Genomic DNA, 17,032 nt, shown 5'->3' on the forward strand with positions numbered 1-17,032 from the left:
TTTGAAATGATACGGACTTCGAAAAGTAACTTGAACTCTTCCTTTACATGCCTCAGACTTACTCCTATGATCTCTGAAGTAAGTTTTACTTCGGGACTTACAGTTTTGAGAAGGGATAAGTAAGCTACAAAGTAAATGTTCAGGAGAAAGTCATATTTACTTCCACATACACAGTGTGTAATGCTGTATTTTGCTGTTTCGCCTGCCTGGAACAATTTTTATTTCTCCACTCCTTTTTTTTTTTGCAAACTGATTTAGGATTCTTGTGCCTTCCTTTTCTAGGATCCTCGGCCTGAGGTGGCATGGTGCTGCAGAGAGAACTCAGGACTCAAAAACTTAAAAAAGCTTAAATTTGAGTCTTGGCTCTACAGCTTATTAGCTTTGTGGCTACAGTACTTAGCCCCCGTGATCACTTTTCTGCATCAGCAGAAAAATAGATATTAATATCTATCCTAATGCACAGGTTGGTTGTGAAGACCTTGAGAGACAATGGGTGGTAAAGTGTTTTGTAAACTATAAGACACTGTATAGGAATTTATTTTGACTTTGTCCTTAAAAATGTATGTAAAATTGGTGTTATATGAATTATTTATGCTATCCTAATGGCATAATGTTCCAGAATGTCTCCATTTAACATTAGAACATCTTTGGGGCTATGATTTGGAATCAAACTACAGCTCACCACTAAATATCAAACACAAACCTTGTCCCTCCCTGCTCACTTCCACCTCTCTTCATTTTTCCTAAATATACTGCCACTTTGCTTTGAGAGTTTGTTCAACTCTCACATCTGCCCCTGTTCCTTTTTAGAAGTTCACCAGGGCACCTCTTTAATTTCAACCTCCTCATCAGTAGGATTCCATCTAACTGCTTTTGGGATTTTCACCATACTGGAGCAAAGTTGTGTGGGGTGGGGAAGGCCATGTGCAGAGAGTACCACTACTGGGAGGAGGTACTGAGTTTCAGACCTCTCCATTCTCAAATTAGAATGTGTTTTATAAAAAAAAAATAAAGTTTAAGTATGTTAATGCAACAGTATGAGATGCTATGAACCATTGTTCATTTGGGAAATTGCTTTATGAATTATAAGGACTGACTTAAACAAATATTTAGAGCTAAATCTAGTTATTACCTGAGACTTTTCCTGTCCTGAATGTGAAAACATTCCTTAACAGTTAATTTGTACAAATATGTTGATGTAGTGAGTTGTGACTGGGTTGTGTGAGTAGCTGGCTGAATGTGTTGCTGGGGTGGATGTAAAGGGAAGGGATCCGGTCCAGGTTCTGCCACTTACCAGCTGGGACACTGAATGACTACTTTAGCTCTTTGTGTCTCAGTTTCTGCATCTACAAAGTAAAGATGGTGATAATGCCACTCTATGCAGAGGGTTGCTATTATAAATGCTTCATAGGTTTTACAAAGAGGGTTGCTTTACTGATTTAGTGCAATATTGAAACAACTTTCTATTTTGTTAAATAGACAATGACTGGCTTCTGAGTGAGGCCTCTTAAAAGTGTGTTCATTGATGGTAAAGAGTCAATGAGTACTGAAGGTCAAAAATTACCACAAATACTTCATGTAAAGTTGAAGAGTTGATAAATTATGGTATACAATACAATGGAATATTATTCAGCCATAAAATACCAATACATGCTACAGTGTGGATGACCCTTGAAAACGTTATGCTAAGTGAAAGGAGCAAGTCACAAAATGTCACCTATTTTATATTTTATTTACATGGAATATCCTGAATAGGTAAACTCATAGAGACAGAAAGCAGGTTGGTGGTGGCTGGGGGCTGGGGAGAGGGGCTAAGCAGGAACAGCAGTGTAATGGACATAGGGTTTTCTTTTGGGATGAAAAAATGTTTTAGAATTAGAAAGAGATGGTAGTTGTATAATATTGTGAATGTACTAAATTATATAACTTAATTGTTCACTTTAAAATGGCTTATTTTATGTGCATTTCCCCCAAGCTATAAAGAAATAATATAAAAAAACACACTTGAATAGGCTATCTAGGAATCCTTCCTGACTCTTTATATAGTCTTGGTCATTTGGTGAGCTTTGTGTAGAAAGTCTCCCTTCTTACATTTTTTTTCTGCTTTGTAGCCTTAACACCTTGGGTTTTCTCTACCTCCATGAGTACTCAAGTTCTGGTTGAGTCACTTCTTTTATTCAGTCACTGACTCATCATTCACTTGGTGTCAAGGAGAATAACAATTAATATGTCATGCAAAACAGCACTCTGGCCCTGATATGTAACTTTGGCAAACGACTTAACCTCTCTGGTCTTCAGGAGACATAAATAGAATATTTCTTGTGACTCTAAGTTTTAAAGTTCTAGATTTAAGAAATGAGAAGTACTATTAATAGGCTTCCTTTAAATATTCTGCTAGCTATTTTTTCTGATTCTTTTATTTTGAATTCACTTATCAAACCTACCTAGACAGAGAAAAAAATAAATTACAGTTTTCATTAGCCTCTTTTTTTTTTTAATTGGAACTCAATAATGAGACAATTCATCTCTTTATGTTTCGGGTAAACTTTCTCTGACCATGGAAAACTTGTCTTCACAGTTTTAAGTGTAACAGTACCCAAAACATAAATTGACATACTTTTTAAGGTTTGAAAACCATCAAAATGATTTTTATCTTTAATTATAGAATATAACAGGAAATAGACACTGCAATAACTTTATAGCCCATAAAACACTATCTTCAAGGGTCACTTAGCATTTCTATGATAACTTGCTTGTTTTAGAAGCTTATGTAACCAAAGAATGTGATCCTGGCTGTGGCCATGTAGACAAATACTATTGGGGGTGGGGGGAACAAAGGAATCCTAGAGGCTCATGAGACACAGAGTCAGTATCAGAGGACATTTTGAAGGGAGCTGTTTCTGTTTAGTCTTCCTTTTCTGCAATCAGGGTAATGCTGTGTATCTCAGAGAAAGTTTTATTTTTGAAGTTCTCTTATCATTAGCTAATAAATACTCATCAATAAATTTTCCTTCTTGTCTTGGAAGTTGGAGGAAAAAGATAATCACTTTTTTATTTTATAAGTATTATTCTCCTTGACTCTTTTCCTCTAATACTTCCAATGGAAATATAACATATACATTTACTCATTTCTTCCATATAGAGTATCTGAAATTTGCACCAGATATTAAGAACCTTCAGTAACTACCCAACTATAATAGCAGAAGGAATGTCTGTATCCCATTCCCAAGCTCTGTACAATTTAGTGTCTCCTGAGGACAGTTAATTGGAAGGATACCTTGGGGGCCCAGAGTCTTCATTAGGGAGCTGAGTATTATAGAGTTAAGCTGGGAGGAGGTGATGTCAGTCCTAAATATGGGTTTGCAATGGACTTCATGTCTCTAATTTCTAGGTTCAAAAAGTAATGGTTTTGGAATTTTTTATTTTTTTTGTATTAAACATGCTTCTTCTCCCCTATATCACCGTAGTTCCATTTAGACTTGGTTATGAATTTCAGAGTTTCTGCTGTGTGAATTGTCCCATGCATACTTTACGCGGCTCCTAGGCTGTTGTAGCTGCACGTGGGTTTTGGGGAAGACATTTGAGTTACAGCATCAGCTCTGTCTGCTGCTGTCTGTCTGAGTTTCTGCTGCTTTTCTCTATACTAGTGTTATCTAATACATAATGTAGGCCACAAATGAACGCCACATATATATTATTAAATTTTATGGTAACCACCTTAAAAATAAAAATAAGCAAGTCTAATTGTTTTGATAATATAGTTTACTTAGGCCAGTATATCAGAAATATTATCACTTTAATATTTAAAAATATCAAAATTATTCAGATATTTTACATTTTTAAGGAAATCAAAAAATTTTAATGTGTATTTTACACTTACAACACACCTCAGTTTGGACTACTCACATTTCAAGTATCCATCACCACATTTGGTATGCCTGATGATCATTGTATTAGTGCAGATTTATAGTTAGGAATAGATGATATTTTAAAAAATATCTTAAAATTAAAAAGCATTTGAAATATTTATCACAAAGTCAAATTTTGATGTAAATTACTTTTTTATAGCTTTCTTTTTAAGACTTTCTCTTTATCAAGAAAATTATCTTGTGTATTTTTTTACATTTAAAAATTTATTTTTAAGTATAGTTGACATACAATATTATATTAATTTAATGTGTACAACATATTAGTAATTCAATATGCAATATACCTTATAAAGTAATGACCACAATAAACCTAGTATCCATCTGTCACTGTATTAAGTTTTGACAATATTATTGACTATATTTTCTATACTTTACATTCCTTTTTTATAATTTTTTAAATTGTTGTTCAGGTATAAAGGACACATGGACAAACCAAAGTGGATAGGTTTGAGGGGGAGAAGGCAGGGGTAGGTGGGGTAGGGAGACATGGTTGGGGGAAAGTGGAGACAATTATCTCTTGTTCTTTCAGGAATGGGTGGAAGTTAGTTTTTACCAGAAGGGAAAGGGTTAATGTACGTTTTCTCAACTGCACAATTCACTATGGTGGTGACCCTTTCTGCTAAAATTAACCATAGCATTAACAAATGAGTTATGACCTGTTCCTCATCTTTTTGCTTTATGCTTTGCCATGCTTTGACTTCAGATCTACTTAAGAATGAAGAAATATGACAAGACCGTTGATTTCATATAGTGGTTGAGAAATGACCGTGTAGATTTGTGGTTGCACTTTAGTAGTTGCACTTTAAGTGGTTTTCACAGAGTTTTGGTGCCATCATCCTCCAAATAATGTTTTGTGCTTATTTTTATGTGGTTGTGTTTTCATGAAGGAAACATACTTCTTATACTTGTAGCATCTTACTTCAGCTCAGCTGAAGGAGTTCTAATGAGCAGAACCAAAGAAGACAGACAGCAAGGTGGCAAATTAACCCCCAAAGGCTTGGCACCGGTTCTTGGGCAAAAAACATATTTTTTGAGAAAATATTACAAATATTTGGTCTGTCATTTCATCTACTGGAATTTTAGTCATTGGTACTTCCTCACATCTACAGGGTAATGATAATGTTGTTAGTTATTTACCTCTGAACATCAACCATGAGCAAATCTGTGAGAAACACAGAAAGGAAATGCTGTTCTCCCTGCCTCCAAGGAGCTTAGCCTGGTGGTGAAGATGAGCATAACACACAGAGTGCTCATCAAGGTTCTAAAGCATTAGAGCAGGGGTATCAGCAGGGTACTCAGATGACCTTGAGGTACTGGCAAACTAAGGTGAAAAATATTTGCCAAGGCATTGTTCCAAATGAGATTTACTAGATGCCAATGACAATTAAGATGAATATGGAATTTCTCTTCCTGAGGATCCCCTAATTTACTGTGATATGTGGGTATAAACATGTACCTGAAATGTCTTATGAGATATGTTACAATGAAAAAAATATAACTACAGAAATGAAGAGGAAAGAGCGACTAAACCCCCAGTCCAAGTTGGGATCAGATTCTCAGAGTCAGTGATGGTGTGGCTGTTTTTCAGAAAAGGAGTTCACTGGTAGGAAAAGGAGGAGAAAGGGGCAAGAGTGAAGCCCCGGAGAAAGTCGTATCTGAGCAAGTTGCATTCTCCCTAAATTATCTGATTGTTCTTGATTCAGATTCTGCCTATGTTATGTTCTCTACAGTTCATGGGTGTTTAAAAAATTATTAGAAGTTACTAAGAATAGATCATTTAATTTTCATTATTATTTAAAAAGTTGCACATAAATGACTTCTAATTTAGTCCCTATAGTAGAGAGATGCCATGTCATGGTGATAAAAAGCTGCCTCTGGAAGCCAGACTGTCTAGACTGAAATCCTCACTCTGCCACTTAAAGCTCTGTGATATTTAGCCCTTTGAACTTCAGCCTCCTCATCTGTAACAAAGAAACAATAATAGCATCTACCCCAAAGTTCATTATTTGCAATAAAAGGAGGTAAGATTTGGGAAGGGCATAAAATAGTGCCTAGTTCATGGTAACTATTTTAAATGTTTGTTAAACCAAGTGAATGCAATACATAAACTTTTAGTGGCTAGTAATGGCAAACAGTTTTCTGTGCTAGCATGTAATCTGGGCATTTTTTTTTAGGAAGTGAATTTGCTTGTGTAGCTGGTCTAAAAGCAGTCTTTGACATGAAAGCTGATTGCAGTAGACGTCTTTGTCATCTTTGTAGTAGAATTGTGCATGTTTTTTATTTTAGTGTATAATTAAAATACTTTTGTTGTAAATGTCTAAATGATCCACTTTAAAGAATTTGCATATGAAATATCCAGAAACACAAGTCTCTTTTAAGAGAATATATGTGCATCAATATTAGATTTATGTGCAAATAGCACTATTGTAAGTAAATTCAGAATATTGTTATATTCCAATGAATGATTGTTTCATATTTATGTAAAATTGCTTATTAAACGATTTCAAAAAGGCATAAAAATAAAGAGAATAGTGTAGTGACTGCCTCATAAACTTTCACTTAAAGTTTAATTATTATTATTATTTATGTTAAAGTATTTTAAAGAAAAATCCCAGAAATCATAGCATTTCAACTCCTAAATATTTGGTTGAAAATTTAGAAACTGCATTTTATTATATGCTCACAATGCTATTCCACCAAACAATCTTTCTTTGTTGTAGCGTTTGTATTCATATATACATTTGCCCCCAAATGGATTTTTCAGGCAGTTTGCTTAAATCGAGACACTTACAACAAGGCTTACACAGTGCACTTGGTTATCAGGACTCTAATGTTTCTCTTAATCTGGATGGTCTGTGTCTCTAGGTTAGTTTGAGGGGGTTTTATTGGGTTCAAAGTGTGAGGCATAGGTAAGCCCTGTACAGGCCAGCTGTTAGGTTGTTGCCTAATTCATCTTAAGTAGAAAATTTTTGCCTACAAAGTTAAACTATATTATTCTCTAGTAAGTTTTAATTCAGCTTTATGTATTCTAGATGGTGAGTGAGGCATGGAGGCACAGAAATGAATGGGGCCTGATTCCTGGGCTCAGAAATCAAGCAAGGTTTCTGTTCTTTGACAAAGAAAGCTCCAGCTGTGTGACCCATGGACCGTGGACTGTGGACTGATGAAGTGTTGAGGGAGGAGTGTGGCTCCCTCCAGGGAGCCCATCAAAATGCAGCACTTCAGGGTGCAGTTTATGGCTTTTCTTTAGTGTCAGGATATACCAAATGACTGAGAGTGCTGGTAATTTTGCAGCCCAGTCAGCAAGATGCCTATACCCTATTTCTATTGCATGTGTGTAGAAGAAACAGGAGATTCTGGGGTCTGCCTTCCATCCCAACAGCCTTTCCTTTAGGGACATACTGCCTAACATTATATTGTTCTGTGAACAGAAAAGCCTCCGCAGATGCAGCAAGCATTGGGTAGCACTTGAGAAGTGGTTAATGTCCTCCCAGGAAGTAGAATTCTAAAGAAAGCACATATACTAAAACCATTTCTCCCACTTAGGTCTTTGCTTTAGATATGTCTTATTCCTCCTACTTTGGAATAAATTTTTGAAGGCATTGAGTTTATAGGGAAGAAAAGAGAAACCACTTTTCCTCCTTCAGGTATGAGTGTGTTAGGGAGAAAGCATGTTTCGACACCAAAGGTAGATCAAGGGTGTGTGGACAGAAGATTGCGGGGTGGGAAGGGTTGAAAATGGAAAGGTCTACAGTTGAATTCCTCTTCTTCACTTACTGGCTATTTTAACTTGAGGAAGTCACCAAAATAGTTTGAAATCAATTTTCTTATCTATAAAATGGGCTTAGCAATGCCTTTTTAATATAGTCTATAATGAAAATAAAATAAAAAGTGATACTTTTGAAATTTTCTAGACTTTGCAACCCTCTTATAGGGTCCAAAACAAATAATACCCCTTTTTATTACAAAATATTTTATTTCAAAACCATAAGCATGTAATTCTGTAACATAATATCACACTCAAGCACACCATATGACACTTTAGGTAAAATGTTTGAATTAAAACTATATATTATAACATCCATATTATTACCCTACCAACCACACTCAAGCAGGTGTTGCTTCTGCCAGACCCTGTGGGAAAGGAGTATTGTTATTGCTGCCTTTTGGAGGAGAAAACCCATCTGAGTCCTCTGAGAGAACAAATCATTATGAGGGTGCTGTGTGAATCAGAGGATGATCAACCAAGATATTTGCAATCAGAATGAAGAATGGCACAATGCCATTTATTTCCAGACTAAAGAATAATGTGAAAAATCAAATACTGTAATTAAAAAAGTAATGTGATTTTTTTCAGTTTCTATTAATGTAATAGCAAAAATAAAATCGACCTTATAGACACTGAGTTAGGCTAAATCCATTCAATGGCAGTGTTAATGAGGAGAGCCTCTGTTTCCATATAAAATAGGGTTATTAAATGAAAGTTTGGCTCTTAGACATAGGTATGAATTGGATAGACTACTGGCTGTCCTATGAAGTCAGAGGGCAGTGTACTTGTGACTGCACAGTAATTATGACAGAAATGCCTGAGAGAAAGAAAGGGTAGATTAGGCTATTTGACCCTAACATACCTGGATGTTAGACAGCTTCAGTAAGGCATGATAGGAAGGCAGATTCTAGAACCAGAATGTTTGAAAAATATAAATACAATAGCAAATACCACGTAGTGCCTTAAAATTAAGCTGGAGAATAACTTTTGTTGTTAGTATTTTGAGTGTTCAATCTGTGACATATTACAATACACGGCAATGTAAAATTATATTGATAGCAGCTCCAGTTTATGTTCTAGATATTCTTGGTTGATTTGTAACTGAACCAAGTATATGGTGATATGCTAAGCTGAGCACTTCTAGAATCTCCAATAAAAAGCCAATCAATTGTTCCTGACCCGATGGTTCAGCTTGTTGTTGAGTCTTCTGTACAACAAAAGGTTGCGGGGTCAGTCCTCAGTCAGGGCACATAACTAGGTTGCAAATTTGATCCCTGGTTGGGGAGCATAAAGGAGGCAGCTGATTGATATTTCTCTTTCTCTTCTCTTTTCTCTCTCTCATCAATAAACATATCCTCAGCTGAGGATTTTTTTTAAAAAGCAATGAATCAGATGAGTTGGAAGGTGATCAAGGATTAAATAAGAGGAGTGGTGAAATTTAGAGTAAAAATTTGCTTGTATAATGCTATGTAACATTCATTTATTTTAAACATTTTATGTACTATCCAAACTACATGGCAATTTAAAAAACTTGAGCCTATTATTAATACATTACATATCCACCATAAAAGTTATTGTTTATATTTAGTATCACTTACTTTTGTAACATACACTATATTTTATGAGCATCTGTTATTCAAAAGCACAGTGCTGGGTGTATGTGAAGGAATTGTCTCCATTTGCCAATGACAGAGTGAGCTAAAGTGAGATACAAATGGAATAGTAACCAGAGGTCTCTAATTTCTAAGGCGTTAGTGGCAAGACCCACTTAAGATGAATGAAAAGAGGAATGATCCAAACAGGTTTTTGTGTGCCTCTTTTCTGGCAGTGTGGTTGTCACAGGTATACTCAGTCAGACTTTGCAAGGATTCCAAGTTTTAAGCATTGAGGTTGTCCAGGGAATTAGAGATGTGAATGGGACAGCTGTTTCCTCCTGTGTCTGTAAGACTTGAACATTCTTCTTAGATGTCATTGGCAGATGTGAGATCTGCCCTTAAGATGTGGTCCTTGGCTTTCTCAATAGAATACAATCCCCGTGAGGGCAGCACTGAGCCTATCTTGGTCATAGCACATCTCCAGTCCCTCACTTTGTGTCTGAACCACAGTTGGAATTCAGTAAATTTAAAAAACTCTTATATTTGTTGGAGAATGGTTTTCCTTGAGGCAGAAAAATTCCTTTGAAGCTTAAATACATATCCTAAAACTCTGAGGCTGTTAGTTTAAGTCTGACAAAGACTTGGAAATGAATACTTTCAGAAATACTATATGTCTTCCAACCAACAGTGCATCACACATCACAGCAGCACCCACACACACGTGTCTGCACTCTTGCATACACACACGGGCTCACCTCGGTCCACTCTTTCATCCTCTGGTCTTTGTTATCTAGTTTAGAAAAAAAATTAGGAAAAGTGACATGAACTGGAAGTTGTACATTTCAGGCTTTAGGCCTTGATGGTGTGTCATAACAGAAATGCTTTCTCCTGAGACACCTGGTAATCTTTCTGGGGGAAGGGACTGGGGCAGGGCTCAAGATATTCTCTTTTTGCAATTCTTCCTTTTCTTAGACATTCTTTAATTTCTCTCCATCATCTTATTTTCTGAAACATACCTCATTTAGGAGTAAAAATGTTTTTAGCATAGCTGGGAGCTTTTAATGGAAATATGAGAGAAGATGTCTCTGACATATGTAATACCTTCAATATGTTTCCATGTATTGTGCAATCTCTGATGTGTTTCCCAAGATTGTAATGACATTTGCACTGAGAAGAAACACTCCCCAAGAGGAGATTTCTTAGATACTTACACTCCTTTCAAGGTACTTTGAGCTATTAGCGACAGACAACAATCACTCCCACCAGAGGCAGAATTCTGCCAACAAAGCTCCTTTGTTTCCTTGTATTTTGCTCCAAACCCGAGTCAATCTGGACAGCGTCTTAGAGGACCTAGAAATGGAGGACCCAGTCCCTGTTTTCAGCTGGAGATCACAGTCAATTTTCTTGACTACTTTGAACCTGTTTCTTTAGTCACTTAGTGAGACTGAAAAGTAGTTTCTGTTCACTTAAAAACTCTGAAATAAGCTATGAAAATTATTTAGGTAATGGTGGAAATGATGAAACATTCAGTGTCCTTTATAAGTATATTTTTACATATGTAGAATGAAAATGATTAGGACAGGTGATTCCTTTTCTTTCTTGTTTTACCCTGAACTAATTGAATCATTTGATGACTCAAAATTTCCTCAGATGCAAACCACATAATCCAGAATAATGTAAAATTTCATTTTGGGGTGAGAAGAGTAAGCAGTAATGTGATTTGACCTCCTAAATGAAAATGTGGGTTTGGTATCAGTAGCTATAAAGTTACTAGTAATGTTTTATTGTATAGTCACTCTAAAAGCATCTTTTCCCTTCTCTTATTTTATTTTTTCTACCCTATTTGACCCATGGCATAACAGTTCTGAGTCTGTGGAATATATTATATGCTGTTTTTCTGAACCATATTCCATAACTTGAACTGTTTATCAGATTCTGCTTTTATTCTAATAATCCTTTTTTTTTTTTGCTTTGCATACAACCTGCCTATTTTCACCACACCTATAATTGTGCTGACAGAGTTTTATTTATTTATTTTTGGCATAGTTTTTCCCATTTGTGATGTGGGCTTGTTATTGTAGTATGGCAGATAAAACATGTCCTTAAAGACTTAGTACTCAGGGCAAAACCAGGGTACATTCCCAGATTTATGATTTGTTAGAGTAGGAGAGAACTGAGAGGTCTTTGGAGCCAATGCTCAGCTTTCGAGAGCTAAAGTGCCTGGGCATTATATAGCACTAATGATTCATCAGGAGAACAAATGTCTTTGGAAACACTGAGAATTCTTTACTATAAATAACTGGGGCCATTGGAAATAAATAAAATTAAACTTATTTTTTTGTTTCTCTGAACAAATAATCTTTAAATGGGAAAACATCCTACTGAGGTTAGTATTTATGCAAATCAGACAACATCTGTACATAATAGGCAGTTTTACTGGATGTTAAAACTTTTGCAAGTATATAGTAGAGTTATTATAAATGGAGTTTTTCTTTTTTTTCATCCTTAACAGGCCTACCATGCTGACCACTCCTTACCCCTCACTGCATACCTTCCCTGCTCTTTAATATAGCCTAAGCACTTATTGTAAACATCTTCATCAGACCAGGCTTTTGTTCTAGTCTGATCTCAACCTATCTCCAAATGCTTAGCTTGGCAGCTTAAATCCATTCTGTTTATCGTTCTTAGACTTTGTGCTGGGCCTTGGTCTCTGTAGAATTTGGATGTTCTCTGATCAGTAGATGAGGACACAAGGGTGATTGAGAACAGCAGCAAGTCTGAGCTTGGCAGTGGAGGCAGGAGCTCTTCCAGTTGGCACTTGTTAGTTAATACAGGAGTCATGCCATTCATCACAGAATCATAGTGACAAGATGTGACCACAAAGGGAGGCTCCTTTGTTGCAGGGAAAAATGAGAATGTTCTGATCACATTCTCTGCATTAGGAAATACTGTCATCCACCAGTACTAGTAAGATGTGCAGGACTTTCCTCAATAAATACCAGACCACATGTCTAAAACTTGCCATTTCAGGATCCCAGGCCACTAGGAATTCCTCAGTTTCTGTCTAATCCTTTTCTCCACTGACCTTATGGCTATACCTAGGGTGCACCCACCTTGCTCTTTTGAGCAAGCACACTATTATCCTTCTATTTATATTCTAGTTTGAATGAACTATCATATAAATGATTTATGAGTAAATCATTTACTTCTGGATTTACCTTTCTTTCTCTTGTTTGGTTTGATCACCAAGCTTTCAGGTAATAATCTCTTCTTTGCTTCTGGAAACTTCTTTCATGACACCTCCCATTCTGACAACATTGTACTATTATACTCCTTTGGGTGGATATAGGAAAGTCTTTTTCCATCAATCAGGCAAACTGCAGTTAGTCTTTAGAGGTGTGGGTGTATAAACACAGTTTTAGAATAGTGACTTCGCTCCTGATTCATAAGAAGTAAAGAAGTAGGTGTAGAAGACTCACATGGGATACTGAGCAGGGTCTTTAGCAGGGCCCAGGAGACCTGAATTTTATACCTACCTCTGCTAGTAGCCATTGTTATGTGATAGAACAAGTTACAGCCTTTATAAAAACTTAGCTGCAAACTACTGGGTTGAATTATTTAACACTGAAGTCTTTTACAGATAATGTCTATATGAGCTAGACCAGTTTACATGGACTTGGGGTAATGCATGGTAATTTATTGTAAAATATATTAGATTGGATCTACTATTTATCAACTGCAGTGATTTTGGGACACCTGAAAGATTGCTTTGGTTGAAAACATTGCACATGTTTATAGCTGGTAAGTAAAGAAAGACAGAGAATACCCAGAAGAAATATATCACTAGCTATTATTTAAAATATTCTGCTTCAATCTGTCTCATACTGTCAAGATGACTTTCTGAGAAAATACTCTTCCTGTACCATTTAATTGGCATGGGCTGTGTTTTTTATAGAGATTTTACTCTTCTCACACAAACCAATTAACTTATTTTGTTTTCTTCCAGGAGTAGCTAAATATAAGTTTGGCTGTCAGCCAGTTTACTATGTACTAGAAGATAATAGCTTACTGTCAATAAAAAGCTTTATTTTAAAGTGTTTCTGTTCAATTCTGATGGTACTTATGTAGAAGATATTTATAAGGCTGTGAAGAAAGGTTACATGTTGGGAGTTAGCTTTACAGAGTTGTGCCGATGATTTTATTTTTTCATTCAACAACTCTTTGTAGCCGTAGATAACCAAAACATTGACTCCCCTTTTACTGTCTGCTAAAAAAATTCACTATTGTTGGAAAGCTTGCTTAGTGGATTGGAATAACTCAAAGAAATATTAGATATATTCTAAAACTATGGAAAAATAATATTAAAATATATTTAGTCAAATTTGGTACTTCAAATTCATAGGCAACAATATCTTGGTATTAGGAAACAACAATATCTTTATTTATTTAGGTTTCTGTTCTGTAAAACATGACCTCCATATTTAAGAGGAAAAGGCATTTTCAACAACTTCAACAAGAGGATTATTTTTTCCATCTTATAAAGCTCATTCAAACTAGCATATAAATGATTTATGAATAAATGAAAGAATATAAGGGTTACTTTTTTGAGTTGTACAAGGTTGTAAAAAACAGAAAACTTGGTTCAAGATAAATATTTGTTGAACTGACTTATTGAATACTTCTAAATGATCTTGGGTAAAAGTTCAAAAAATATTTTTAATGTTTCTAAGCTTTCTAGAAGGTGGCTTTGAAACTTTAATGAGCATAGGTTTTACCATAATTTCAAGCAGTTGATAACTTTAATTGAGAATATGGGTGCTACAACCTTGGTGCCAGAAAGAATGGCAACTAGTTAAGTATCATAGCACTAAGAAAACAATGAAGAGCCATGTGACAAAACTATGGTGTTTCGAATCTACTTTCATTATCCCACAATTTAGTTGATATTTACTCAGTGCCTTTTGTGTGCCTGCATAGTGCTACATGTCTACATTATTGTAGCTACAGCTGCAATAATAAAGAAGAAATGTGTTCCCTGCCTTCAAAGAATTTACAGTGCAGTAGAAGGGTCTGGGCAAGAAAACCGAATATTATAAGGTGGTGTTATCCCCCAGACAAGTAGGTGATTTTGGGGATTCATGGAATCCAATCTGGAAGGGCAGGAAAGACTTTCTGGAAGAAGGGAAGTCTAGGCTGAGCCTTGACTGATGAGTAAGTAGGTGTTTCAGGTGAAAAGTGGGTATGGGAAAAGATTGTTAAAGCAGAGGGATCAGTATGTGTGAAGACCTTTAGAGGACAGAAAAAAATTGTGACTACAGAAAAAAGTATAAGGGTGGGAGTTCTTACATCAGCTGCTCATCGTCATCATAGAAAGATGTATGGCTCTGTGCTAGCTGTTGTAGAAAGATTGTTTAGCAATGGTTCCCTACTTGTAAAAAGTATCTTCATTTTTAAATTTTTGTACCCATTATCTTATTTAATTTTCACATTAAAACTGTGAAATAGATCACATTCTGGTTTTATAGATGAGGACTTTGCCAAGATTACTTAATAAGTAATGATCTAATAGAACTGAATCTCCAAGTAGTTTTTTCTCCCCCCTCCCCCATCATCATCTTCTCCATCTTCATCTCTGTAATAAAGGCCATCATGAGCCTCTACCATGGGTCAGATACTACCAGACACTCTGAAAACAGTGTCTCTTAATCCTTTGAACCTTCAGGATCATCTGTAGAGACAGGAATTTATGCTCTTTTCACTCCATCCTATCTCGTTTTTTTGTTTTGTTTTGTTTTGTTTTCATGAAGAACAGAGTACACCCCTCTCCTGCCTTCTGTCACAGTTTGAAAAGTTGCTTTTTGAGAGAAAGGGAAATTATTTTACATCAATTCCTTTTATATGAAGACTACCAAGATAGATTATCTTCTGGATACTGTGCATTGTATAGCCAATCAGGTTTGCCTTTGCAGTTGACTGTCAGCCAGTTTAGAGCTAAATTTTTCTCCCCTGTCCCCATGTTTTCTGCAAATGCATAGGTCTTTATTAAATGTTTTTTAATATCAGCTCCATTCCTGTCTCTGTTTTATGATATAGTCCTCATTTGTCTTTTGCCTTTTTTTCTCTTTTACATTTAGTTTATCTTACCATTTCTAGAATGAAGCAGTATAAAAATAATTAAGAGTTTTGCTTTGTTATTTTCTGATGCTAAGGTGTGAATATGCACCAATCAGTCCACATGCTTTCAGTCACGCTTCCCTAGGACTCCAGCCCTTGCCTCTGAGTTGGCAGCCCAGGGTCTAGGGTTTTGAGAAATTGCAGGACAGAGTCTTGGCTTACAGTGCTCCCTAAATCTTTGCCAGTGACCTTAGTCTAATCAGCCTGGTGATTCTTTCCTGTTGAGCTTACTGTTCATTCACTCTTCAGATTTGTCTTGTCTGCATAAATTACAACAGCTTTTTAAAAAAAGAACTTTAAAATTTATTTTTAACTACAGTTTACATTCAATATTATTGTGTATTAGTTTGAGGTATACAGCATAGTTAGACAATCATATACTTTACAGAGTGTTCCAACTGATATTTCCAGTATCCACCTGGCACCACACATAATTATTACAATATTATTCACCGTATCCCCTATGCTTTCCTTTACATCCCTGTGACTATTTTGTAACTACCATTTAGTATTTCTTAATCCCTTTACCTTTTCCAACCAACTCACTCTGTCTATTAGTGTGTTTCAATTTTCTTTTCATTTATATTGTTCTTTAGATCTGACATATAAGTGAAATTATGTGGTATTTGTGTTTCTGTCTGACTCATTTCCCTCAGCATTATGCCCTATCTGTGCTATTGCAAATGGTTAAGATTTTGTCCTTTTATGGCCTAGTAATATTCCACTGCATATATTTACCACTACTTTCCTATCCACTTGGGCATTTGGGTTGTCCAAATGGATAACCATTATTGATGGGCACTGGGGTTGCTTCCAGATCTTGGCTGTTGTAAATAATGCTGTAATGGACATAGGGTACATATATTCTTTTGAATTACTGTGTTGAGATTCTTTGGATATAGGCCCAGAAGTGGAGTTGCTGGGTCATAAGGCCCTTTCATTTTTAATTTTTTGAGAATCCTCTGTACTGTTTTCCACAGCAGCTGTACCAATCTGCATTCCCACCAACAGTGTATGGGGGTTCCTGTTTCTCCACATCCTCACTAACATTTGTGTACTTTTTAAAACAGAGAAACTATTAAAAAAAGGAAGAATTCAAATTTGTGTTTTCACCCCAGAAAGACATGTAATTTACTTTAATTTAGATTGAAATGATGAAATTACGGTAAGTTTTGTAAATCTCTCCCTAAGTGGAACACAAAAAATACTCTACTTTAGGAAAAATGAGAATTTATTTATATTTCTGGATTATTTTACTTACATCTGCCAAATCATAATATTGGGCTTCAATCAAAGGGCAGTTTATTATCAAAATCCTGTGGTTTGCAGTCACATTTACCTCTACCACTAACTTTGTGACTTTAAGCTGATGACTTCATTGTGCTGTTTTCTTATGTTTATTGGTTAAAAGAGAATATGAGCTCATTCTTAGTCTTGTGAAAATGTGATTACATGGAATTCCTTGATGGAATGCCTGATGTTCAATAATTGTTAGTTATTATTATTAGCCTAACATCTGCTTATCCTTTGTATCTAAACTTGTTAACATCTTCTGGAAAGATTTT

This window comes from Phyllostomus discolor, chromosome 13, assembly GCF_004126475.2.
Source record: "Phyllostomus discolor isolate MPI-MPIP mPhyDis1 chromosome 13, mPhyDis1.pri.v3, whole genome shotgun sequence".
In the NCBI taxonomy this organism is placed as follows: domain Eukaryota; kingdom Metazoa; phylum Chordata; class Mammalia; order Chiroptera; family Phyllostomidae; genus Phyllostomus; species Phyllostomus discolor.